Consider the following 26,308-nt stretch of genomic DNA (forward strand, 5'->3'; position numbering starts at 1 on the left):
TGCCCCTACTCTAAGAAGGTGGTCTGTGGTCTACAGCTGCCAGTGCTGTGTGTGATTAGTTAGCCCTAATGCTGAGCTCTGCAGATTAATGTCTTACTCTTCTCCCATTATACCCCTTCTCCAGGAGGCAGTCTATCTCTTGCATCAGTAATGACCAGCTGCAGAGCCTCGGGGTTTTGTCTAGCTACTTGTAACTGATCTAGCACTTATTTTTTTCCAAACTCTGCCCTTTCCTTGATTGGTAAATTCCCCAATGTCTTTAATCAAGCTGTGTTGAGCCTAGCAGCTCTGGAAAGTTTTCTTTTGTTATAATAAAAGGTGAGTTTGTTCCCCAGGCAGGTTCTGCCAATTCAATTTCAACTATTGCACCTCTGCCTTTAAAAAGGGGGCCTCCGATCTCACAACCATAGGCGATACAGTATCCTGGGTGAACTCCTGCGACCTGCCCTTTCCCCTTCAAAGGAAAAAGGGATCCTTCCCTCCACTTCACTGAGGTTGATGCTTTGCCCAGTGCGTTCTTCATTCAGAGCTTCAGGCTAATGGACACAAAGGGTTTAGTTGTGTGGCTGATATTCATATCTCAGATGGCCACTTGGGCTCTCCAGAACTGTCCTTAATTAAAATTCTGACAATGATAGTGTTCGAAACTGCAAAAGTTAGGCATCCCTGAGATCTCACTGCCTGTCTCAGTTCTAAGCCTCTCTCTGGTTTAGGCATTTGATCAAAACTGGGAGAAATGCTTCAAGTAAACAAGCTCCTTGGAAAATTGTACCTAAAAGGGGAGAGCAAACCTGCTTATGATGTTGGTAAACACAGGTGAGTAGATTGGGTTAGGGGACTTTTTTATTAGTGTCCTTTATAATTATTTCATGATCCTGAGACTTTAACTTCACAGCAGCTTCTAATATCTACAAGCAGACTTGCTGGTTATGGAACTGGAGGACAGGTGAGGGAAATCCCAGATAACTCACGAAGACTGCTCCTGAGTATGCCTGCAACTTGCCCTAGTGTTCCCTCTAGGGCATGTTGTTTCTTCTGTCAAGGTGGTTTTAAAAAGCATTCTCAGATTGTATATTGGGGGTTTGGGGTTTTTTAAGCTTCCAGCTATCAGTAAAGCCATAAAATCCAAAGGTAAGGCTAATTTATCAGGAATACTTCCAAAATTTAGACACTGGAAGTGTGAAAATTGCTATTAAAAGCATCTAGCCTTGTATAAATAGAAGTGCAGTGAAAAGTCAAGATGAGTGCAATGTAGGGCTGTTTCAGGCAGGAGAAATCAAAATTAAAATATTGAACCACATGGTGTGAGAAATCATCAAAATTTATAAAATGCGGTAATTTATTTAGTTCTGTGGAATATAAACCAAAATCTGTCATTCTCTAAACACTGATTACAGAAAGCAGGTGATGGCTAATTAACAAAGCTAGGAGGGATTTAGATATCATCCTCCTCTCATTCAGTAGGTCATTGATGAGAAATAGTCACCACAAGATGAAGACCCAGATTTAGCTTCTTCCCCTGCCTGATGGACATAGAAACCACCTCCCAGGAGAAGCAGCTGCTGCATGCCATGCGCTGAACCCATCCTACTTGTATGAAACACTTCAGCACTCGGAGGAAGAGTGAGAAAGGAAGGGAGAGTTGTGTGAACCTGTGTAATGGCTAGGATTTTCAGCTGGGATGCAGAACTGCCTCACAGGTCTCGCTCCCATTAACATTTGTTTGAATGATGTCGGAGGAGCAACTGCCTCATACCCCAGGAGACATGTATGAGCCCTTAAAGCAAGGCCACGCCAGGATGGGCTGGCTCAGCTCCTGTGGGCATTTCCCTCAGGCGTCACCCCAGTTCCAGATATGCAATTCAAGCAAGAGACCTCAAGTTTCTAGTTGCTCCCCATCCTCTTAACACCTTGCTAGATGCTAAAGCAGGGAAATGGGAACAGCTGCAACAGTCCTTGGCTGAAAAGACAACATGCAAACCCTGGCAGGGTGGGACATGGCATATTGCTTTCTGCTGAGAGGGAGCAGACCTCAGTAAAAATTAATTGAGTGGGTCTGCATTAAGCTGTTGGGTAAAAGGTAATAAAACCATGAACCATCTCTTCTGAAAGTCCTGGCTTTATATTTTTTTCTCAGATGAAACTATTAGGAAATTTGACCTGAATTCAGAAAATAGTTTCTGGACGGCAGAAAACGTATTTTTGGTGACTTTATTATTGACTAAAAAAAATATGTTTACCCAGCACCACAGCAATATAAATAGCTTTTATCTCCATTACAAACAGGCTTACTTTATCTATCAGTGATGTACTTTAAATCTCATGCTTCCATTACAAACAGGTTTGTTTTACTGGTGACTTATTTTAAATCTTGTAGTAGAGTTCTGCCAGCCCTAATTTTCTTTATGGCCAGATGCAGATCAAAGAAAAATAGGTGCCATATACTCCACATTCACAATCAGGAAAATAGGGAGCTTGGCAAGTTTTCCTTCTCCCTTCAGATTTTGTCTGTACAGAGCAGAGGGATAGGGAGGTGTTGGGGCAATTCCTGAGGTTTTCCAGTCATGGAGGAGGGAGAATTAGGAGCAACTGGTTCAGTTTGGGAGCCCTGCAATATAGTGCATGAGACAGGGAGGAGCTCACACCTCAGCCACCATGCGGAGCTCCAACAGCTTTAATGCTCCCTCTGAATGGACCACCAATTATACACATGTCATTAGATATAGGACTTGGTATGTCTGCATAAATAAACCTCCCAGGCCCAGATCAGGAAATTATTGCACTTGCTTAAGTGCAAGCAACAAAGCTCAGTGTGGTGATGAAGCTGCACACTTAGCATTGAAGACATGAATGTATGGAGTCAATTATAAAAGGAAAGCTCTGTGGTGCACAAATAATTGGTACAACCACAGTGGCTCTTCCGTGTGGAATATATCCTCAGTGTATTGCTGCAACCTTCCTACACAACCAAAGAAAAGTAACTGATCAGAAAAAATAAACACATCTTACAAACTAAGTGTGAATGGAACAAAGGTGGGGAGTTGGGAGGTAGCAGTAGGGTACATACTAATTAATATTTTGAAAGCCCCAACTATGAATTTCTGTACTTTGAGATATTTGAGGTTCTTTTAAGTACATCCAGGACTCAGAATCCTCGCAGTCATTAATGGCTGTGGTGATCATTAGTGTTGGGCACCCAGTGAGTGTCAGAAACAATAAAGACATAGTTTATATTCAGAAGTATTTACAATCTGAATTGAAATAGGGCACAGTGAGTGGAAATTATAAGAAAACAAAATACAAGAAAAGGGTAGTTAAGTCAGAGTTTTGGTAATGCTCCAACACTTGAATGAGACTGTTTTAAGTGTGCAGGTTGCCCTGACAGTGCTGTCCCCCCCGCTCTCCATCCCTTCTCCTCAATGCAGATTTGCCACAGGTAGTACCCAGGTTTCTCCTCACAAAATTTCAAGGGTATGAAAATCAGGAAAAGTCACATAAACCATAATGACTTCTTGCCCTCAAATCTTTGAATTAGCTAACCTAATTTAATCACTGAGGCCACAGTCATTTCAGGGTATACACAGCTTGTCAGAAAGCAAGTTGCTTCAAAAGCTGTTGTGGGGTTGATGGGCATCAGTACCTCTCCCGGCAGCTCGGCGAGTCCAGCGCACTCTTTATCCTTTGATGTGCGCCTTGAGTGCCTGATTCCCCTCCCCTTGGCCACCAAGGTAAGAGAGCTGCAGATAAGCAGGTTCTTGAGGGTGTTCCATCTGAAATCCTCCTGGTGGGAATGCCCAGCACACAGCACCAGAGCTGGCCATGAGGGCACTCCAGGTCCTCTAGGGAGCCGCTATACTGGGTGTGCCCCCTCTGCAGAGCTACCTACTGACTGGAGAGGAGGAGGATGATATTGCCTCCCCAGAACTGAAGGTTCCCCCAGTGGGGTCCATGTTTGGGATGGAGGATTTCACTACCTAGGTGAGATTTTGGGGAGGTCTTGGTGCTAAGCAGAACAGTGCTTAATTACAGCTATACCCACAGAGTGTAACTACCACATCCCGTGCTTCAGCTGTTATGTGTCTCGTTAACAGGCTAAGTTTAAAACTGCTTAAAACCAAAAAAGGCTCACGTTAGTGCCTACTTCAAGTAGTAGAGGAACACAAGAAATATGTAAACAGTGTTCAGTATGCAGTGCTAAACTCAATTTAAATAGGTTTCTGTGTTTAAATGCTAGGCAGCCTTTTCCATGACCATTTAGAATTGAAGTGGGGCTAGCATAATACAGGCAAGAAATTAAGTCAATGTCAAAAAGGATTCAAATGACTTTTCAAAGGAACTCTAGCTGCACACAGTCACTTGCACAGTGGATGACCCATCTGGCAAGTCATTAGAAGGCTGGAGAAAAAGGAAAATGGGCACTGAATAGCAAGATGGTATATGTTTTTTAGACATAGTGAATTACTGGTCCATTATCTGATAGGGTTTTCCTCTCTCTCTCCCTCCTTGTTTTTAGGTTTTATAATTTTGTCCACTGTTGTAGTCTTGAGGGCATTTTGTGGAGTCTCTGGGATTCCTCTCGTTGCCTCTCCTTCTTTCATGTAGTGGTGGGAGAGGGAAGTTTTGTCCTGTTCCAGGCCAGAAGGAGGTATTGGAGCTTGAGTGGCTGCAGTGACAATTCCCAAGTAATATCTTATCCACCTCTTTAGTGAAGGACTGTGACCATGGAGGAGCCCCCAAACTAGGTCCTACCACAGGGCAGGCTGTGGGGCTCTGGCAAGCTCTCCTGGTTCACAGGTAGCCCAGCGGGATTTGGCCCGCTTTGTGTCTTCCTCTGGTGCTACTGCTAAATAAGAATCACCCTTCCATGAGCTGCCCTGTTACTGGGAATGTAAGAAGAGGTTATCGACAAAAGTCTTAATTCCCTGCACAGCATGGAAGTAACACTCGATATCTAGTTGCCAAGGAACAAGGTTCCTCCTAAGGAATAATGAACAATGGAGAAGCCAAAAATACTATTAGAAACTATTTGGCAATATACCATGTTTTTACTTTCTCTCAAGCCTTCCTTCATCTTATGATTGCCTTGCTAAAGGTGTAGAGAACAGGATAAAATGATAGAATGGGCAAGGGGTTTAGGTCATTTGTTTCCTGCTCTACGTCACTCTTTTGCAGAGAGGACATTCCTGCCAGGGGACGTGCACATCTTTTTTGAAGTTCTGTGTCAATCTTCTAAAGAAGTTATCTGTTGATCATGCTCAGGTTTATCTAGGGCGTATATCTATCTCAGCAGAGAGAAAAATAATTTCTTTTTTAGATCTGCCAGTCAGAGCAAGCGGCTGTCCTTACAGTGAGGAAAAATGATAGGATCCTTATCCATATCCTCTGTGACAACTTATCCCCAAGGAAGGGATGAATCTCACTTGTAAGTCGATCTGCAGGAGAAATAGTGTTATGCAGCAGTAGAAAGAATCACCTTCTAAAACCAAAGAAAATTTATCCCTGATTTATACTCTGCCTTGTTGCTGGGAGAATTTTACACCATCCCCAGAAAACCTTCAACCCTTTTTTGTCTGCATAACTGTTCAAATTTAAAGAAATGGAGTACAGTTTCTCAAAGAGAGAGGTCTCATGAGCTGCATGAGACTACAGACTGCAAGGAGACACCTTCCATCTTTGAGGCCCAGCCATGGGCTTCAGGCTTCCCAATCTTATCAAGGTGTTTAGGGCAATATAGTGTCTTTAAAAAGTAAATCAGACCTTGAAGTAAGATCACAAAGCCTGCCACATCAAGTGGCAGAACGCAGGAGTAAAGGAACAGTGGCTATAGACTTCGGTGAAGACATGGGAAGGAAAAAGATAAAATAAATGATGATCAGGTCATCATACTTACAGTTTTATGAACTGTACAAGCTCAATAGAGTTTAACAGAGTGGAAAAGCCATACCTTTGAAGCTGCGGTTGGAATGCATATTGCCTTATGGGGTTAATTGAGGAAGGCCCAGTATACTGTAAAATCTTAATAGTGACATTTAAATGGGTAAAATATATATCCATTGCTATGTTGACAGAATCAAACAATTAAGAAGTAGCTTGTGGCTGTACTCGTATAGTATCTTATCCAGCTTTAATGTGTTTCCTTTATCCTCCCCATGTGCTGGTGCTGTCAAGCTATTCCTCTCCCACTTTCCTTGTTCTTTTTGTAACTGTAGACGCCACTTTTCTCTCCTTCCCCTTTCTCTACTCTCAGCACTGTGTCCTGCTCCCCCCGCATTTTGCTGTAGACTACACAGGGTGCTATGTTTCAGAGCCTTAGCTACAAGAGAGTAGAAAGACAAGCAGCAGCACCTCCTCATAAAGCTCTGGAAAGCCCTTTGCCAAAGCTGTTGGAATGTCATATTCATCATTGTTGGCTTTGAAAGTCTACAGCAATTTGAGACAGAGCTATTGATGCAAAACCTTTATTACAGAAGGAAGCTTTAAACTTGAGAAAATACAGGAACAAGCATGGCTATAATATTTTTAGGAGGAGGGAGGAGGTTTATGTTGCTTTTCTCAACTGACTCTTCGGTTCTGACTTTTTTTCTCCAAATTAATGCTTCCCTAGGACATGCCTGTGAAGCTATAGTTCTTGAGGCTCACTAGCTATGTAGTCATATTTAGATTTTTGAAAACAAGTAACACATCCTTAAGGGCTTTTAAGTATACTAGTGATAATGATAACTGAAACACTGAGGGATCTTTCCTTTCTTGGGTAAAATACTTCTGCAGGACAGTGCCACAGCCTTGGCTGTATTCCATCAGTCTCATCTTCCCTGGCTCACTGTCATGGCTTGCTAGTCCGGAACAAAGCTCTCAGACTTGTTGCAAGAAATTAACTCTTTTTCTCTCCAAGATTTTTTATGACCACAGTCAGAACTATTAGCATCAACCGAAGCCGAGTTAAAGGAACATGTGGCAGATCTACGCACTGGGCTCCCTTTGTGACTCTTTGATCCTGTGCAGCTGTAGAACAATTCAGCACAGCAACACCTGCTGTAAAACAGCTCAGTGACTGTGCTAATTGCTAAACTGAGGAAAAACAGCAATAAGTAACATGAGGGTGACCACACTGTTTCCGCCTTCAATCACTCAACAGATCAAACACCAAGCTCTGCTGCTGAGATGCAGTGAGAAGGAACAGGAGACTTGGCACTGGCGCTTGTACTTAGAGCCTGATTCTTATCTAATGTGCCCAGGGGAAGAAGTGAGGGATAACTTTAGGCATTATGGGTGTTTGAGGGCCATCTTTTCTGTTCTTCCATCAGTGCAGAATCGGTACATATTTCTGATGAATGGATTTGGGGGCTTGAAGGAAGCAACTGTCTGCAAAACCCTAAATGCACATCAGCCAGCCCCAGGTTTCTGATGAAGGAGTTTCAGTGAGGAGCTACGAAAACATTTTTTCACAAATCGCACAAAACTTCTGGCCAGGGGAGTTTCCTGGGTGACAGGTTTGGTTGGGCCTACTGTAAGAAGTCTTTAGGCAAACAAAGAGACCTGAAAAGATTTCAGCCTGCCCTAAATGGACTGGCAGGTGCTGAACTGAACTACATTGAAAAATGTAGTAGGCTATCCATCATGGTTGTGGATACTTATTATTCAAAATACAGGGTATTTTTCATTATGAAATTAAGGTAGGTTTGAACTGCAGGAGCAGGGTATTAGATTACAACTTCTTTTCCATTGCAATAGGTGTTAATGTAGTTGCTATTTGCAGGCTGCAGGCAGCCTTTTGTCAACTACAGTCATTGCAGGTGTTTTCACTGTAAAGATCTGGGAAATACAACAAGATGGAGATTAATTTGCAGGTCTTACCTAAAATAGCCCAGTCCATGTATTTTAAGCATTCCTTCCAATGTAAGACAGTGATAAATTAGAAATCCCTGCCCTGGTAAAGCTTGTTAGTAAATCTGATACGCAGTTAGCTGACAACCCTGATGCATGGAGTTTCAAACCTGCTCTTTGGAAACCCTGCCTTCTGCCCACCTCCCACCCCATTGTTAGAAAGTATATCCATCAAATTTTTACATGGGATAGCTCAGATTAGTGTCTGGATGATAGCAGCAACATTTTCTGCATTAGCAACTCTCTACAGATAATGTCCTGAGGATTGAGAGAGGGAGATTAAGTCTGAATAAATATCCCATGATATTCATATTTAATCATTGTACTTAGAGACTGTCTAATTAGTCGAAGCAACAAGTGTTACTGACATACACGTTTCATAAAAATATATACCAAACTGAAGCAATAAGCCTTGTCCTTTTAAATTCACCTCGAGCCTGTAAGTGGCTCCCAGACAGAACAAACTCTGACCTTAGAAATGGAAACTGATGTCTGTAATGAAAGAGCCATGTTACCCAGGAATGACAAACAGCAGCTCTGGACATATCTACATGGCTGGGGGAAGGGGGAAGGAAAAATTGTCCTTTAAGTAGCTTGGTCTGGCAAACAGTGTATCTTTGCAACCCTATTAGCTTCTGAGTTTGGGACAGATTAAAGCTGTTAAGCCCATGCACCCAAGTACACGTGTTTTAACATCACCACTTTAGAGTCTTTTTTTCCCCTTTCATAAATGCCAATAGGATGGGAGGAAAGGGGGAGACAGCAGGGGCAGAAGGGACGGTTTGGGGGAGACTGCAATGTTTCTTTTTCTCTGGTTCTAGAACTACAATACTTGGCAAAAGGCTAGAAAGTGACATTTGGGGGAAGAAGGAAGGAAACGGTAAAAAAAGGCAGAGAGAGGGACAGAGAAGGTGGTTAGAAATTGCTAGAAGAGACAGAGCAGATATATTACTGACATGCTGTAAGTAGAGTGCACCATAACCAGTTCGGCTGAGGTGAGCGGGCATGTGCTTTCACAATGAAATTTGGTTCCTCCATCACATGAAATATTCTCTGGTTGCTGCCCCATCATTTAACAGCATGGCATTCTGCTTAGGACAGAGCAAGCTGTTCTGTACCTTTAGAGACAGTGAGTACGTGTAGCTATGTCTCAAATGTTTCCACTGTAGCATATAATAGAAAGCCTCTCCACTGTAAGCATTAGCAATGCAATTTCATAACTATCTGTTCAGACAGTGCACAGGAGCTTGAAAAACAACTTGAGACACTTTATTCCCTTCGGGAAATGCCATCCGAGAATATGTTAATCTGACAAATACGCGAAAGGCTGTCCCCTATTGGTGAACCATGAAGAATACCACCTTCGTTTTTCTTGTATGCATGTGAGATGTGCTCCTCCCTGCTGAGAGTGGAACAATCCTTACCCGCTCATCAAACCAGACAGCTGAAAAGTACAGAGACATTGTGCTGCCTCTTTTGCCTTGCAACGTGAATTTGATATTATCTGTACCACCTTTGACAACGCACTTGAAATTAATCAGAGGAGAAATGTCTTATTTGATTATATTTAACCATGAACATTGATCAGTTGCATGCAATTTTAACTTCAGAGCTGCATGTCCAAAGTCTTTTCTAAAAAGGGCAAAACGTTACCCAGAGATACATGGGAGCGTGTATTATCTGAGTCTCTGAAAAGACATACTCAGGGGAAATGAGGGTACATCTGGGAAATTAAGAATCATTTACTATTAAACTCTCTGTGAGAGATGGACAGTATCAAAACAAAGATCCTCAAATTATCAGTTGTTTGCCCATTCCATGTTTTCATTGCAGCTGTCTTAACTGGCCTTACTTTAAGATTCTTGCATTAATTTCGGGCAGACTGCAGACTCAGTCAAGTCTCTGAAGAGACCGTAGCCAGACCTACTGTTCCTCAGCATTTCAAGCAGCACTGGAAGCATCTGACTTCCCTGCCTGTAGTCTGAAAAAAACCCAACCACCGTGGAAGCTACATAGTCCTCTAGTCTTTTTTCAGGCTTCCTTTCTGCTACAAGAGACTTGCTGTGGCCTCAGATACAGTATCATTTTGGCATCCTTAGGGCAGATCAGTTAGAGGATCTGTCAGGCAGGCTCAGACAGACTCAGGTGCACTAAGACCTCTACACCTACACAGTATGCACTTTGAAGGCTTTACTTTGGATGTAGTCTATCTGGTCCCCTAGACTGGACTTCCCCACTGGGAATGTTGTTAAAAGACCTCCCAAGGCCCTGTTGCTGGTGCAGACCATTGCATCCCCATTAATGGTTGGCACATGTTTGTTACACACCTGGCCTGGAGCTTCAGGCTTAGCTGCCTCCAAAAGCTACGTAGATGGCGTACACCACAACTGCTCTACAGACTGAACCAGCACAGAGCTGCACTGCTCTGCTGACCAAAGCAATCGTCTTCATGAGTGCTTTGTAGGATGGAAGTGGAAAATTTTCCACTGTTACTGCTTGTATCTTCAATAGGTAGAGATCATCGCTTGCCAGTCCTGGTCCTTCTCCCCCTGTTTCTTGGAGTATGGTAGATCTCCCACATTTGGTCTATCTCATAATGCTCAGATAGGCCAGCACTTTTCACTGCTGAAAATAATGAAACATAGGGTGAAAAAAGGAAGAAAGGCAGAGAAGAGATTTTTATTGTGCAGGACAGTGGGTTGAAGGTCAAAATATGACCGCTCCAGTCTCTCGCCTAGAGCTTGTGACAACTTACCGTTCCTCGGCTGCACAGGATCCGTGACCCCAAACAGCGCACATGCTCAGGCAAGCTCCTCTTCTCCTGAGAGAGAGCTAGGATTGCCATATGTCCCCCGCCTTTCTCAAAGAGAAGAGACCTCAGCTTAGTGAGGCCACTTTACGGGCCCTGGCAGGTTTTTCTTGACCATCTTTCAGATTCATCATTCCTTCGCAAAGGGCAATAGCTTTTCCTGCCTCTCGCCCCCTAACCTTTCTGCTCTCCAGACACCCTGAGGGTCTGGGATGGCATTTCCTGGAGGGAGTAAAGTGTCTCAAGCTGTTTTTCAATAGCTTTTTTTGGAACCTGAGGAGGAATTAATATTTCAAAAAAAAGTGACTGGGTGGGTGGAGGGGGGAAGCTGAATACAAAATCCACTTGTTGATTGGGATTCTGGGGTGGGAGCAAAGGCAGAAAGCTTTACAGGGAGTGTTTTCAAGCTCTTAAGAGCATGTTTTTCAAAGTGCTGTTCTTAAGCGTAAAGCTGTTAATAAGAGCACAGTAGGGTAATATAAATGACACAAAAAGCACTCCTTTATTGCAAAGCTGAATGGTTTGTGGTTTAGTAGACTTTTGTGATAAAAGAGACAAAGGAATGAAAGTTTTTCCTTCTCAAAAACTACCATGCCTAGTAACATCTTTTGCTAATAAAAAGAACTCAGCCTCCACCCCCTCCTGACATATGTTCTTAACCAATTAAAGTCCTCCTGAGGGTCTGGAGGCCTATTGACAACTTGTTCCATGTCACTAAGCTTGGTTTGCTGCCCTGCTACAGAAAAAAGCAGTGCAGTGCCTCTTAAATGGTGTTCGTGTTAATAAGCGGCAGAGGAGATGGAGTTTTGCAAGCTGCCAGCCTCCTACCTGGGATCTTCATTCAATCATTTATCTTTCTCTTTGTTTTCCTTTCCATCTTGTTCTTTGTCAGCAGCAGGGCTTACATACCAACAGGAAGAGATTCGGTTTTCTTTTGTGTCGTAGGAAATCAATTGCTGCTGGTGCTGCTGCTGCTGCTGTTGTTGGGTTTTGCCTTTTCGTTTCTTGCCAATTTGCCCTGGGCAGGTTGGAGGTGAGAGGCTCTGAAGTGTGTGCATTTGCCAAGAAGGTGCACAAGAAAGAGGTTGCTGTCTGTGAGCACATGGAGAGGAGAAAGAACCTGTGGGAAAGAGTAACTGGTGTCCCTTAATGTGAAACCAGTCTGTAAAATCTTTATGGAAAGGTGGAAATCCTTTTCTGTGCTGACTACTAGCGGCCCAATTCTAGTCCAAATAATGAAACCCTCTTACCGTAGACCTGTGGGTAAGCTGTGCAAGCAGCATTAATGCCAATATCATTCCAGCTGCAGCCCACCAGCTGGTGCAGCTATTTGTAAATCCAAGTACACTGTTGAAAGCGAGGCAGTGTCTTCCATTAGCAGTTCAGTCACCTTCTCATCCAAGTGTACGGAATCCAAATAAAACTGACTTCACTCCCTTTTCAACAGGAGCATTAAGAGCAGAGGGTGTCACAAGTTCAAAACATTGAATTGAGGTTCTCTGGCTGTATCTTCCTCAATTGTTCACTTGGTGGCAAAATCTAAGGATGAAACCATGCAGCTCTAAAGGAGGAGAATGTATGACCGTAATGCCTACAAAAGGGCTTTGTAGTCATTTTCTATCTCTTTTACAGACTGTGTGGAAGGCTTGGGTGGTATCTGGCACGGTTTCTGTGAGCCACTGAGGTATGTAACTCCCGCTGAATTTAAGGGAAAGGCCTTATTAACTTTTTTAGGAGCTCTGCCATGTTTTATTGTTAATATAAAAAAAGAAATGATAACACTTCCAGGGCTTTTTCCCTTTGTTTTTTTATATTGCCTGTTTAGATCTGCATGTTCCTTGCTGAATGAGCTTTTTCCAACCACATACAAAGCTCAGCACAAGGAGGTCCCATCTTTTAGCACAATAGTTTTAGGTATAGCTCTACTGTATGGATAGAATGTCCTAAGCAGTTGGTAGTCCTTGAGTTCCCAGGTTCTACCACAGCACCCACAGCAGCATACCTTCCCTCTCTGCCCAGCCACTGCATCCATTCCTGATCACACATCTGGTACAACAACCCTGGGTAGATCACCAATGGCTCTGTAAGACTGCACACGTGAAGGAAGGAGCTGTACCCTACTGCATGACTCCAGGGCAACTCTGCAGCATGGCAGAAAATGCCTAATATAATGTTACTTTGGTCTTTCTTTCATTTCTCTGACTAAAAGCAAACCTTTGTCTCTGCCACTGAATGCATTTGTTATCATTAGTCCGTTGCCTAGTGCATATACAGCTGTTTTTAGCCTCCATTTAAAATGCAGTGAATTTAAATACTGACGTGTAAAGTGCAGCAGGATAAAGATGCACTCGAGCAAACATACGTTTAGTCATTTATTTTTCTACCAGCAGTTTTAGAGAGCTGTGGGGTTTTTTTTAATCTAATCTGTTCAGGCAGTGGTCTCAAGAGTAAAACCTTCAGCCTCGGCTTGGTGTTGATGCTTGGTCAAGTCTTAAAGCTTCATGGTTTTTTGACAGTGCACTGAGTCTGAAGCTTTGATGTCTAAGGCTGCTGCCTGCACAGAGTAAATCATATTTTAAAGTTTATCAGTACAAAGAGTGTGCCTTTCCTGAAGACGTACACCCATGCATCTACACACAGCATCTTTTCACTTCTTTTAGCTACCTGCAAATTTCTTTAGGATTAAGTGATTCTTTCACTTACTGTTCCCACACAGACATTGCCATCTTTAATTGAAAGCTCGCAGCACTTGTGGACTAAGGTAATACATACTTGTGCTTAGCAGTGCCAGTTGAGGGCTGTAAGAGAAACAAAAATGTTTTTCTCACTCCACTACTATAGCCACTGTAGCTGGTCCATGCTGGCTACATATCCCCATGTCAAAGCTGTGGCTGAGACTGGTGGGACTAAAGCGAAGGCCAGATCTGTGCAGCAGCAGCTCCTTACTCCAGTGACAGTGCTGGCTCGTTCTGCCCTTGTGTTGTGAAATAATTTAAGTTTCTCCCACATAAACCTGTAGCTGTCGCAGAGGTGACTGACGGTGACTTTTGGTGCATGAATATAAACAAGACCAGCCTCCTCAGGCCTCTGGGAAGCCTGTTTCATGGGTCAGCACAATTGCTGTGTGTCAAACACACTCCTGTGGCTGCAGCCTTGCTGTTCCCCTTTTGGCTGGGTCTGGGGAAATGTATGTGCCACCACCCCTGAAGCACAGAGTGCCACCAGTTGTGAAAGTCCAAGTCTGCCTTTACACAAGCTAATGGAGCACATCAGGGCATAGGATTAGTGGGATTAGCGGCATCAATGTCTGAACTGTAGCTGCTCAAAGCTTTCTCCAGTTTACAGATGACTGCTGGCAGGAAAGAGCCACGGCTCCCTGTGTGAGGAGCAAGACACTGACTAAGCAGCCACTTTTCTGTTACAATCATTTTCTCTTTTCCCAAACATGCTTTATATAAGAAGCAGATAGTACAGTTTCAACATGCACATGTGCCTTTGTGCCAGATGTAAACTTTTCAAGTAACTACTCAAACCAGTGATGCTTGTGTTTTGCACTTGCCTTTGTAGGTTTCCCGGTTTCCAGCCACACCAAGTGAGAGCACAGTAGAGCACAAAGATATTGTGCAGGCCAAAATGAGTGCCGAATTTCTTTACACAAAGTTGTAAGTGAAAAAGCAGCATCCAACACAATTTAGCGGACCTGGCACTGAGGGCTAAATATGTTGTTACTCAGTTCAGCTTCTTCTGAGGAGACACTGGAGAGGGAGAGTGGCTGTGGAGGAAGGCTGGAAGTGGGAGTTTCTGATGAGCATATGGTTCAAGACATAGCCACCCCTTGCCCAAGGGCCCTTAGAAACACGAGGGTGGGACTCTGAAGAGCTGAGAGAGCAGAACTTTGTTCCCAGCACAAGCGAAAAATCTCTTAGTGTAGTAAAAAATTAGACCTAATCCAACATTACCTGCAGTTATGAAGGATAATGCACAAAATCTGCTGTTCCAGGTGTTAATTGCAGTGTGGCATTTCAGGAAGACCTAAAGAATGTAATTCCTGTCAGTGGGACTCCTAAATCCCATCAGTGCTCTAAAAAATCTTCACTGGCTTCCTCAACCATTAGTTACCATTGCCAATGTCTTCTGAGGTCTTTTTCACCTACTGAGGAATGTCTTGAAGTTCTCAGGGCAAAAATAAAGCAGAGGGGTTTTCTTGTGTTATCTTTAACAAAACTCTTCCTTTATCAGTCATTCCTTTAAAAGCTGGGATACTCTCCCTTCAGCACCTATCTGCAGTTGTTACCTAGAGGAAAAAGCCAAGTATTCCAGCTTTTTCATTCTCTCTTCAGAGTAGCTGCACAGAACTAAGATGAGAAGTATATTGAAATACATTAGTAGCACAGAAAGCCTCCACCTACTCTATCATCTCGGCGTTTTTCCTCCAGCTTCTATTTATCTTCTTCCTACAGGTTCCCTGAATGAAGAAAATTCCTCAAGAATTCATGATTCAGGCTGTGGGGGCAGGCGGTAACTAGGGACAAGGAAAGAAAGGGCAGGTAAAACATAATTAATTGTCTGTACACATCTTTCCTTCAGCCATCTATATAACTCTTTCCTACGGAAGTGTAAATGCCTTGGTATAAAGGTCAAGATATTAGCGCGCTAGGCATGATTCAGACAATCTTTGTTCAATTCCTGCTATTGAAGCTTTGTATGACCTGAGGTAGGTCCTTCATTTCTCGCTGCCTTAGATCTCTATCTGTAAAATGAGGATAAGCATGTTTCTTCTCCTTTTTTCTAGCCTATTTGGACTGTCAGCTCTGTAAGCCTTGGTGTTAGGTGCGGGTGCAAGCACCCACAGCCATGGCTCTCAAAGTATGATAGGAATGCAAATATGTAAGACTGAACCTGATGTTAAAAAACTGAAATTAGAAGAAATAGCAGAGTTTATCTGGCCTTAGTGTTACTGATTTTTTGATTATTTGTACTTTTTGTATTGATTGTATTCTTTGTGTCTTTTGTGTTGGTTAACAATCCATGCTTTTAGAACAGTAAACAAGGTATGAGCCCTTCTGTAAAGAGCAGGGTTTTCATGATAATCTTAAGCCACCTTCAGACCACCGAACCCAGTAAAAAAACTCCCAGGTGGCAGATTTCTTTGTAACTACAGCTTTGGGCTGTAAGGACTTTCTTTAGAAGTGTCTTGCTGGCCAGTGTTTACAACAAGTCGCTGGACTACAGAGATGACAGGCTGATCTGGCATTGAATTCCCTGTTGCCCTCAAAGGCACTATAAGAGAGTGTAGCAGAAAACAGTATGCTATTTAAATTCACAGTGGTAACTGCAATAAAAGGTTTAAATGTCCCCATGAACCAGCTTCCTAATATCTTAATATCCCATCAATACTACTTCACTAACACCCCTGCTGTAACGGAGAGGAGCAGTCAGGGGCGGACAGGTTCCAGCAGCAAAGCTGGCAGGAGATGTGTTTTCCCCCTGGCCAAGTTCCCACCTACCTTCTTGCAGTTCATCACCCCTCAGCTGTGTTGATACAACAGTATATCATTAACAGTTATTTTTCAGGCTGTTCATTTCAGGACTCCGGGTTACGGCTCAGCCACACACGCAATGAGGATGGCACAAGTGTGGTGTACCGGGCAGGGGTCGGGGGGTCCGTGCGGAGCATGCAGCCAGGGAGCGGGCGCTTCTGAAGGCTGGGCTGGCTGCGGGACCAGGGCGCAGTGCAATGAGCCAGGTCTCGCTGCGTGCAGCCTGATGTCCTCCTGTTAGCTGTGTGTCAAGGAGTGTACGGACTTTTCTAAACTGGGTGCCTAACGAGCTCCTAAGGCCACTCATGGCATAGCGCTCCTCGGGAGAATAGCTGCGCTAATTCAGATGTTCATCTCACGGTATCTAGGGGTTGGCAGTATTGCTAAGAAACATAAGACATCAGGAAATGTGACACACTGTGACAAAGAATGGGGGACACTGAACAGAGACCCTGAGAAACCATAAACAGGGGAGTCAAATCAAATAGGAAGAATTACATAAGATGACTTTTCATGATTTTTTCTTTTTTCCTTTTATTCTTTTTTAGAGGGTGAATGGGGCCGGTGGTTCACTTTCCAGCTTGTAACCTATAAATTTAACAGTGAACTTACTAAAACATTGTTGAACCTCATTACGCCTGACTTACCAAAACTGACTTCAATTTGCATGCTTGTGCAGAAGCTCATGCTAGGTAGAATCACAACATTTATGGTCTCCAGATGGTAGCTGTTTTGATAGATGAAGGTCACATCTTTTTAGATCTCTTTGTTCTGTATCCGTAGGCAAATTGGTTGAGATTTGGGGCTGCTTTGAATCAGAATGAATGGCTGAATGATGGAAACTCAGCTTCCATGTGGGACAAGTGGGTAACGACTGAGAGCTAATAAGGATACACCTATTGATCAACAGATTGGACAATGTCAGCGAGCACTTTTTTAATCAGAAAGAAGCCATACCTGGGGATACGTGCTATGAAAATTACTGGCAGGGGAAGGAAGTAATTTCACAAGGAGAATATTGCTAAATTTAATCTTTCCAACAGAAATTCTGGAGATAAACCCATTAACAACCTTCTGCTTCTCTTTGCATTATTTTTCTTTCGTAGTTGCAAAGTTTAAGAAAGCATTTCATCTCTTACGAATTATATAGAGTGTTATGCCTATTTGTCTACTTATTTCCATTAGCAAGGGTAGAAAGAATTTTTTGTCAGTTGTCGTATCACTAATCCTGGGCTTCTAGGCTTGATTTGACTATTGTGAATAGAGTCACTTCCAAAATCTATTTGAAAATTATTGTATACATGCTTTTCTTGTGCAGAAAAATTGGTCAGCTTTCTGGCAAATGGTGTGCTTAACACCCAGCTGCACTCTCACATGTGGAGCACACAGTCTTAAAATGACCGAATCAAAGCCCAGGAGAAAGTACAGGCTGAAGAGAGCAGAATGAGGCTAGATTCTCAGAAGGGAGTAATGATAAGAGGTGCCTAGAAGAAGATCTGGCTTTCAGCTAGCTTTGAATGTCTAACCTCTGAAGATCAGAAGCATTTAGATGTCTCAAACCTGAGCCAAAATGATCTTCACTCTGGAGTTTCCTCACTGATTCTTCTCCTCTCTTTGGGCTGATGACTTCATTTGTCCCACAGGTCCTTTACCAATGCATTTCCATATCATGCCTGTACTCCTTTCATCTTGCCTCATTTCCTGAGAGAGCTAAACTACTTGGAATTCTTTTCTTTTTCCAAATTGAGAGTTCAAAGGATGGATTTTTAATTAACTATTCCTGATAAGTGGTTTCATTAAATGAACAGAAGGGAAATTGTTCTAATAACCTTCTGTGTTGCAGAGAAGTGGGCTAGTGAATCCAAGATCTTATGAATAAAAGGGCAGCCTCCCACAGTATTGAGAACTTCCCAGAACTATAGTATGTTGGTTTCTGCAAAATGATGTGGATATTTTGGGCATGCTGCTGCACCTCTGCTTTGTTGAGATCAAGATGAGCTGCACTGCTAAAGACAGTGCCCTTCCTTGTTCACAGTGGGGATTCTGCCAGCGTGGTCGCAATGGTTCACTAGAACTAGGACACTTTCTCCACAAAGAAAGGTCATACACATAGAGCCAAAACCTTAGTGCATCTCAAGCCTCTGGGTTCATTAAGAGAATATTTTTACAAGAAAATGCAGTATTTCCATGCACTATAACTATTTTGGGGTACTGTACTAGAGCATCCAGTACAGTTCCTTCCAAGATAATGGGAGTATTGCCGCTATACACTGATCTGAACTGCGCCAATAAACACCATGGGGCTTCCTAAAGCTGTGATGGCATCAGCCATACTCTTGAAAAAAGGCATGCAGACTTGTGAAGGTTTTCAAATGATTATTAAGATAGATAGGGTCAGATTTAGTCTACTGTATTTAGAGGGTAAGACTAGCATACGAGAGTCTGTGATGTATAAAGCTTAGGAGTCAGAGTAGTGCCTACTCACTACTGGTCACTGCGTCAGACTCCAGACTGCCTGCAAACTTCCCTGAGAAACCAAAAAAGGGCTACTAATAATGGATTTTTGTGTTAACCTTTTATATTGTCCTTTTCAAAATTCTGTTCTGTAAAACGAGTTATATGCTACCAGATAATTTTCCTAAAGTGGTTACACTACGCACCAACGATAGTTATGCTCTTTGTCTGGACCATCATTTCAGAATATGCCTTAACTGCATCTTCTACAGGCTATAGCCACTCAGGGAATCTTTCAGAGACACAATTCACCGCAGACAAGCCATCTCTTATGTGTAATCATTCAAAAGGAAACAAAACAAATTGAGAATGAAGGCGTCAGTTGTCTGAATGTATCCAAATTCCTCCTCCTGGGAGAAGGCAGAAAGATGGTGGCCGTAATCTTGCTGCTGCTTGTACAACACTTAGAACACTGATTAACACTTGTACACATATTGTCCACAGTTTCAATGGAAATTCTTTGTGGTTTCTGTGGATATTGTACCCCTCAGGTGAGGAATTCACTGAGGGCGAGCAGCTACAAGGAAACAACAACTAGCTCAACGGCATTGCTGCCGCAGACAGCTTCAGCCCAGGAACGCAACGCGGCCGGGCACAGCTTTGGCTGCAGCTCTGTGGTTTGTACTCTGCTGAAGGGCATAGTGTGAATTTGAACTTCGTCAGGCCAAGAAGGGCCTAGACTCGGTTTCCAACATTTTGCAGAGGCCTTTAAGAAACAGAAATTAGCGCTGGGAGGCAGCACCAGCACAGCAGGGGCTCCAGCAGTGTTTTCCATTGAGAACCTGGGCAGAGTTGAGGTGCCTTTCCATGTAGCCCTGGGGTGTGATAGCAGTTCAGGTGGGAGACAGGCACCTTTCTGCTCCACCCAAGGAGCCACCCAGCGTGCAGAAGTGCTCAATGAGCTCTGGAGTCCAGCACGAAGGTGCTGGATGAGTTAAGTGATGTTCGGGAGCAAACACGGTACATCACGGTCCAAAAGGATGGCTCCTACCTTCAATTTAATCCCTATTTAGACTGTTTGAACCTTTGTGTCCTCATCCATAAAATGAATTTAACAGCATTTTCCTGCCTTTCCAGGCAGCTGGGTAAGCACACAAAAGTAGGTGCCTTAGTACTAATGAGCTCTTATGAATAATGTAAATGAGTACTGTCTAGATTAAAAAGCTACGGGGGCTTTTCTTTATTTTGCTGAAAATAACTGAATCACTAAGGTCAATTTTGTGGGGGTATCCCAGAGGAAATATTTATATTTTCTGGAGGAAAGAGTGGGGCCAGAGCCCATCAAATGTAGAGGTATGTGCATAAATATGCATAGGGCAGTCTGACATTTTCACCCTGGTGAACCCATTTGTTTTCGTTATGTTTTGCTTTATTTTATTTATATTTTATTTTAATTTATTTTATATTATATTGTATTTTATTTAAGTTTTTCCACAGCACAAAGATTCAAGTAGAGGCAGCCGCACTACAAGAAAGCAGATGCCTCAGATCACTGTCTTTGGGCTCTGGACCCCAAAAGTGATGGAACAATTCCAAGTCCTTTCCATCCTCCCTTTTTCAAAAAAACAGAGGGTCAAATGAGAGAGGAAAAAAAATAATCCCTCTTTCATAGACAAATTATTTAACCCAAATTCACCAATTATTATGATATGTGCTTATAGACTTTGACTAGTGTGAAACATGGCCACTTCTACTCTCTAACAGATTATTTGCATTCTACAGAAGAAAGGACAAACACGAGTGTGAACTGCGTATGTAAGAGCAGGCTGTGCCTGCCTGCCCAGAGGTGCAGAGGAGCCATCCTTCTCACGCCTGCTTTGCCTTTGCCCTTTACTCCTGTGTGTATCTCTTTCTATACTTGTGCCCATTACTAATGGTTGATGCGGTAAAATGTTAATTTGTGGCAGGATCAGGAAGCAGTAACTCCAAGCAAGAGAGGAATATCATGGTATAAAATTACTTGAACTTTAGATTGCTTCTTGGGGCTTGAATCCAATGGACTTTATTGCTTATAATTTGAAACTGAACAAAACCACTTTTCCTGGTTTTCTTTCCCAGGTATTTGAGGTACGATCTCTTGAAGCATCCTTTATCACAAAACCAGCTGCAGAGAAGAAGCGTGAGATGTACAAGGCTTTCTGAGATTCCCTTGCAGCGACACCAATCGTGTGATTACAGTAAGTATGTTTATGTCTGTGCTTAGTACCAATTTCCAAGGTGAAGACTATGATTTTATTGTGTATTATTTATAAAGTTCCTGCTAGGCCTAATGCTTGCTTCATGAGAAATCACTGCTGAATATTTGAACTGGTCTCATTCCACTTAACAACCCACTTTATCAGCATAATGTCCACAAGAAATCTGAACCCAATTCATACTCGCATAAATTTTAACTGTTCCATTACTTTATCAGAAGATTGGCCTTCCTGGTTGATAAATACCTTCCTAATACCTGTACTGAGTGTGCCACTTGACAAGAGGGTCAGGGTTTCTTGCATGCAGATGAATGTTATTTCACCACCGGCATTTTACTCTGGAATCTTTGAACTGTTCTCAGTTTTTCAAGTCAGCAATTGGATCATATTTATTTAGGTCTGGATGTGCAAATGTATTGATTTGTATCCTGTTATTGTTTTGTGCCTTGTATTTATGTGCTCTAATGGACTGAAAGTGTTTCAAAACTGAAGGGGATTAAAATATAGACCTTTTTCTCTGAGCAAGTGTAGGGGATATTATCAACCTGAAATCTGTTTCAAAGTGTGAATTTACAGCATATATATATATATACTGTTATTTTAAACCTAGAGATACTCTGCCATCCAGTAATTGAATACAAAGCCATGAAAAGAGTAGACAGAAACTAGCATAGAGAGAGGAAACAATGAAGTTGGCAATACGAACCCTTGTCAAATGTGAGGAATGAGCTCTGAAACAAGTTCTGACTTTGCCTTAGCATCACTTGCTTGGTCGAACAATCTCACCCCCTAGCCAGACACAACCATATGGCTGGTGACAACTTTCCATTAAAGGCCTGTCTTGTTTATCACCTCCTTTTACATATGGATAAAAAGCAGTCCTGTGATCTGCCTGTTGCCTCTGAGAGGTGTTTGTGCTCCAACTTTAAAAGACTTGTGTGCCTAGACTCACCCTCATCACTAGCGGTTGAAGTTTCCAAGCCCAGTTTTAGTGCTTTGAACCCTTGTTCAGCCACTGCAAACCCTGAAAACTGGATCGAGCCTGTGTTTTCAGCAGCTCCTAGGTACTGAGGATGGGGTTTGGAGAAACTTAAGAGCTCAGCTCCTGGCAGTGGTGAAAATGTCATTGCGCAGTTGACTCAAGGCTCACATGTTGCTGCACCTGCTTTGGCTGCCCACTTACCCAAGGGCATTTCCAGAGCATGGCTACACAAATACCAGTGTTGTGTCATGAGCCTCAACTATCGAGCAAAGAACCTACCATGTTGTAGCGGCACCAGTCACACTTTACTAAGGAGTCCCGGCTCCCTTAATGAGCGAGGGAAAGGTGCTAATGATCCAATCCCCTGTTCATTCTTGAGCTTGCTTAATCTGGATACAACAAATTTGATTATAGGGCTTACCACGTGTTTTAAGTTAACTGGATGTCCTCATACGCATGGCTGGGCTTTCCTAGTAATTCTGTACAGTGCATGTATCCAAGGCTACATTCAGTGGCTCCTTGCAAATCCCCACAAAGCAATTACTAGCCTTTCTACATATTCAGGAATTGTCAGTTTCAGATGCAATTAAAGTAAAATTGCTTTCAGTAGATACTTGGCTATGATGACTTTTGCTGGTCATAATTCTCCCTACACTTTGTTGTTTCTTCAGATAAAAATTATATTTCTCTTGTGCCCTGAAATCTGAAGCTCATTTTTGACCCAAAGTATCCTCAGAGAGTTATAAAACTTAGATGATATAGCTGCACATTACCTAGAAATGAACATTGTGAGAATCAGGCCAGGAAGATGAAGACAAGAGGTATGAATTAATGTTTTAATAATCTTCCTCAGATTAGTACAAGTCATACAGGCAGGGATCCCAGTAACTGCTGATGAGCAATGCAGCTCCTCCACTATGGACTGATATTACTTTATAATTCTCCAAGGAGCTGACACTCTAGTGTCTGCAAGGGCAGATTGTCACTCAGCTACCAAGAAAGTTGTGACCCTGTCCCAGCAGTATGGTGCAATTGTGTACTTTGGACAAAGCTGCTACTTACAGTGCCACAGCTTTTGCTGAAGACACAGAGAGCCAATTAGTTTATTTTTACTTCTATTTAATCCTAGGTTATGCAAGACATTCTTTTCTACCAGTCCAGGGTATCTGCCATTTTTATAATGGAAAGTGAAGACCTGTTTAATTCCTGATCAACTAACACTATATTTGAAGTACAGCTGTGAATGATGCCACTTGGTTCTACAGCCACATGGTAAAATGCTTGTTGGATCAGCATCTTTGACTGAACCCTCATGGTGTTATCCTTCTCTGGTACAGAAGCCAACCAGTAGGAGACGTTTTGCAGACCTGCGCAGCGCCAGCCTTCCCACACATACACATATGCTGTCAGTCAAGATCTGCTATGATTGCTCCATGGTTGAAATAACCAGAGGAATAGTGTCTTGTTTTTCCATTTTAGAATACAAAGAATTTTCAAAGACAGTGTAAAGTGGCATCCCCCAACACTACAGAAATAGATACTAGAGAAATGGATTTACCCATTATAGACTAAGAGGCTGTCCTCTGGCACTGTGCAAGGTATAAGACTTCCCTGAATTGTTCTTTGCACACAGCTTTTCTCTAGGAAAAACACCTTGTCTGGTTTTAAAGATTTTGTTCAATGATGGAGAACACGGTACAAATCTTGTTTATTTGTTCCTATGTTTACTTACCTTCTCTGCTAAAAATGTGACACTGCTATTCTGAACTGGTCTAGATTTAACATCCAGCCCACCAGCCTTGTTAAAGCTTTGACTATGGGATGGAAAACTTCCCATTTATCTTCTAATTTCTAATCCTTGTTAGGTACTTGCAGTCAGTGTTCAAGACAACACACAGTAGTTTTGTGATGAGATTGCACTGTTAGAGATGTACTATTAGCCATGCTTTTCACAGACTCTCAGCATTATTCTTTTGGCTCTTAGAACCATTTTCAATTTTCAGCACCAGTTTGATGAGACTTACTGAAAAATGACAGTACTGACCCAGACGGCTTCCCACCTGGGGCTTTCAAAACAGGCAACACAACTCCCATTCCATGCATGTTCCTGTCAATATTGTGAAAAACACTGAAAAGGATTTAATCTTACATACTTAAGCACCTGACTGCTGTTGCAACGTCACAGTACTAGCATCCAATGAAGCCGGTCTGCCCCAGTTGACTCTATTCCTCCACTTGGGTGGTCCAGAAAATTTGGCTTCAGAACGTTTAGGAGTACATTTGCAGTGGTTGTAGCAGATACAGCCTTCTCAGAAAATTTCACTGATGTCAGTAAACCAGAAAATTGGGAACAGGGGGCAGTTAGTACAGGAACCATTATCACTGCAACCTCCTTTGGTCTCTTTGATATATGCTCTTGATATGTTCCGTTGTTCAAAGCTACCTTCCAGCTCATCAGCCATTGTTAATCCAGCTCCTGGTTGATGAGTGTTTAAAAAAGCCAGTTAACCAATAAAAACCTCAGCCAAGCTCTAAACAAGCATCTGGCACTGGTTGTTTAGATGTGTCTGTGAGTAATGGCAAGCTGCAGGAAAGCCAAGCCAGTATTCAGACATTACTTTTTGGCAATGCGATTTGCTGTGTTATTTCTCTTCTGTATTAGCAGAAAGAGTCTGGCTTTTGTTTTTTAACCTTGTTGTTTCAATGCCAGAACAGTAGAAATATAACAGAAGTTAAAACAATAGCTCTTAAAAAATGTGATATTTTCTTTCATCTCCTGTTTACTAAGCAGCCTTGGTAGTGCCATTTCATATAAAGAACTGCAAAAGTCACAAGGTCCAGAAATGCAATAATTCCAGCAATGACCGAAAAAAAAAAAAAAAAGAAAAAAAAAAAAAAGACCTGCTTTGTCTTTTTATTGACTATAAATGTGGTTGAAAAGGCCATTCCACATCCTCAGCTGTAACTAGTTAATTATTTTCTGTTGTTTTTTGTAGATGTTTCTAGCCAACATTAAGCAAAAGGTACATTGTGGAACAAACCATCCATACAGTATATGCCATAATTACTGTTTAGCAATTTCACACTAGCAAAAATTTATTAAAACTTCATGACTCATTAATAGTAAGTGATCATAATCGCTTAATAGAAAAGGAAACTGAGCTAATGATAGAAGTGCTGATTAATGATTCTGACCTTAAGACACGAAGCCAAGTGAAATTAATGTCACTGCGTGCTGAAAGTTATTGTCAAGTATAGATAGTTTGCAATCAGAAGATACCCCCCCCCCCCATCTACCAAAATTTTGTAATTTTTCAGCAGGGAAACATTGCTTTGCTATACTGAGTGGCATTTTTAAAGATCTCACTGCTACATTTCAAATAAGCACAAGATTGACTCATTTGTTATAAAAATCGGTTAAAAGAAAAAAGTTTATGTAAACATGCATATATATGCTCACTTCAGGAGGAAATGTCACAGCAATACTCAATGTGCTAGCAACCAAGGGGCATTATATGTAGCTATTTATCTCTTTTTTTTTGTCAACAGGATTTCTTTTATGAGCTCAGGTTAAATATTATTCAAGGGAATAACACGGTACAGCTCACCAGTCAGTTGCCTAATCACATATCAGATACTTGGGCACCACTGACCTGACAGGATGACTGTTTCTACAGCCAGCTGTGTGCCTGGAAAGCATCTTCCTTAGCTTCGCATCTGGCTGCTTCTGATGCCCACTGGGGCTGTAGCAAGTGGTGGCATTTGCGGCACAGCAGGCATCGGACTGCACCGAAAGGTCTTGTGCCCAACCACAGGTCAGAATAATGTGGCAAGGTAACATCAGTGTAGACCCCAACGTGCAAGGGTGAAAATGTCTGAGGTAACATGGGTAACAGGTTGTAAGTGGAAAAGGCTCATGCTTCAGCAGTACATTTTTATTATTTTTTTTTTTCCACACGTGCTTCTTTCTTCTTATGAAATGAGACGTTACTTTAAAACAGTCACTGGGACATGCTAGTTTTTAAATATACCACAGCTTCATGTGCTACATTTTAAGGAGAATTAAGGTTTTGGAGCCCCTAACAAATTGGTCTGATCCCATCCCACTGCAGAGATTGAATGGAGATGGCTCAGCCTTTCACCCAAGAAAGCAAACTTCTTTCTCTGTGCCAGCTCAGGTTGCTAGCTCTCCCAAACTCAGTTTGAATAATCTTCCTTAGATTATTAAATGTTTAACTCCCATGACGAGCCGAGAGGGAGGGACAGTTTTTCTGCAGGTATGAGCAGAATCCTGGCTATGTGTTCGTGAGCTTTAATTTCATTTGACATCAGTCAAAGTCACAGAGTGAAGGACAGTCCCTTTCTAATAACGTCACTCAATATT

The 26,308-nt window shown here is 42.3% G+C and overlaps 1 protein-coding gene across 2 annotated transcripts in view; it reads left to right on the forward strand.

The window, feature by feature from the left end:
• The window catches only part of ATRNL1 (attractin like 1), a 570,901-nt gene extending 547,222 nt beyond the window's left edge, over positions 1-23,679 (forward strand). For both annotated transcript variants that reach the window (XR_013930596.1, XR_013930597.1), the window contains exon 30: positions 20,806-23,679. The gene's annotated coding sequence lies outside the window, so the exon portion shown is untranslated. The remainder of the gene's footprint in view (positions 1-20,805) is intronic.
• Positions 23,680-26,308: the final 2,629 nt, after the last annotated feature.

The sequence above is a fragment of the Falco punctatus genome, assembly GCF_963210335.1.
Source record: "Falco punctatus genome assembly, chromosome: 9".
Taxonomy (NCBI): domain Eukaryota; kingdom Metazoa; phylum Chordata; class Aves; order Falconiformes; family Falconidae; genus Falco; species Falco punctatus.